Source organism: Notolepis coatsorum (assembly GCF_963971535.1).
Source record: "Notolepis coatsorum genome assembly, chromosome: 7".
NCBI lineage: Eukaryota > Metazoa > Chordata > Actinopteri > Aulopiformes > Paralepididae > Notolepis > Notolepis coatsorum.
Window position 1 is genome coordinate 36152962 of NC_140171.1, and position 1818 is coordinate 36154779.

Sequence of the window (1818 nt, forward strand, 5' to 3'; positions counted from 1 at the left end):
TACCGGCATGTAACTCGAGAACCGCTGAACGGATCTTGTCACCTGAAAGGGCTATCGACAGGCAACAAATGGGGCTTCAATTCGATATATATATATATATATATATATTGTATTACAAAATATGCACACCCGAGCCACTAGTGGTCGCCAAAGTGCCGGTGGGCAAATCGTCCTAAAAAGGGCCCATAAGTTATAATTATTAGATTACTGGATCAGTTATTGTTAAACGTATACCCACTACCACACATAACTAATCATATATCCAAATCTGGCCTACAGTATAGGAATCACCTGAATATTAGGGGGTACTCATAAACCATGACCTTTGTTGCCCACCATTTGCTAAATAACAGCACAGATAGATGATCTGCTCAAGTGTGTGTGTGTGTGTGTGTGTGTGTGTGTGTGTGTGCGTGTGTGTGCGTGCGTGTGTGTGCTTGTGTGTGATATCTGTTGAGTAAGCATTAAGTGAAATGTATTGAGCAACACATCCAACTGCCGTGTCCAGAGAGAGCCCAGTCGGCTGCTGGGACAGAACAGATTTCTCTGCGTGAGCACGCCTGACTAAATCTCAACTTCCTATATACACACAGCCTCACAAGTTCCCTACCGTGCGCGTGTGTGTGCATACGCGCGCATGTGCGCGTGTGTGTGTGTGTGTGTGTGTATGTATGGATGTGTGTGTTGTTACTCTGACAGAAACCCAACTTCCCCGTTTCTCTACTGTCTGAGTTTGTCAGTTGACTGCGGCTGTCTGTCGCCACATAGTTACAGGGTTCTCCCTCTCGGTGACCATGGAGATGAGCTGTCACGGACACGTCACCTTCTTCACAACACGCACCTGACAGCAGGAACAAGGAAGGTCCTGGCCCTGCCCACTCCACATTCTAGAAGGAATTCAGGTAGGACGACATGCATGCATGCATGCGCACGCACACACACACACACACACACACACACACACACACACACACACACACACACACACACACACACACACACATTTTAGGCCAATGCAGTGTGCAGGTGAGGTGAGAGGGGCGAATCACTACTCCATTCAAACTGCTCTACATGACCAAACAAGTACTGTAGCCCTTGTTGTAAGACATGAATGGCTAGTGAAGGAGGAGAGGAGGAAGAGAGTGAACGGTGAATGAAGAGGAAGCAGCAGTGGAGGCGTCTTTTTAAAATAAAATGTGACCTTCATTTAGATATTAGGTCAACGCTAACCTCTTGGGAGGACAATTGATTTGCCCTCTGCATTGTGTTCTATGGGTGGTTGTGCGTTAAAAGGATAGTTCAGGTTTATATATACCTGCATATAACCCATAACTCTGTATGATACCATGTACAATAATGCTGTATATACCGTATATATATATATTTATTCTCACTGTATATATATATATATATATATATATATATATATATATATATATATATATATCCACACCTGTCTTTACTTATCTGCACATAAATCCTTTTACATATCTGTAGATATATCTGTACATATTACTCTTACTAGTTACGCTGCTGGCCAGTATGACTACTACCATACTGTCTTCATACCCGTATCACTGTACAACTGTATTACAACTGTACATACATCCAATTTGTATATTTCATACCCAGTTTAATCACCTGTACATTGTATATGACTATTTCACTTTACTGTTACATTTGCACTCTGTTTGGATGCCAAACTTATTTTTGTTGTACTGTACTTGTGCTGTATAATGGCAATAAATTTGAATCCAATCTAATCTAATCTTATAGATAATCTGATCCATGCTGTTCCGACTGGTTAGCCTCAAATGA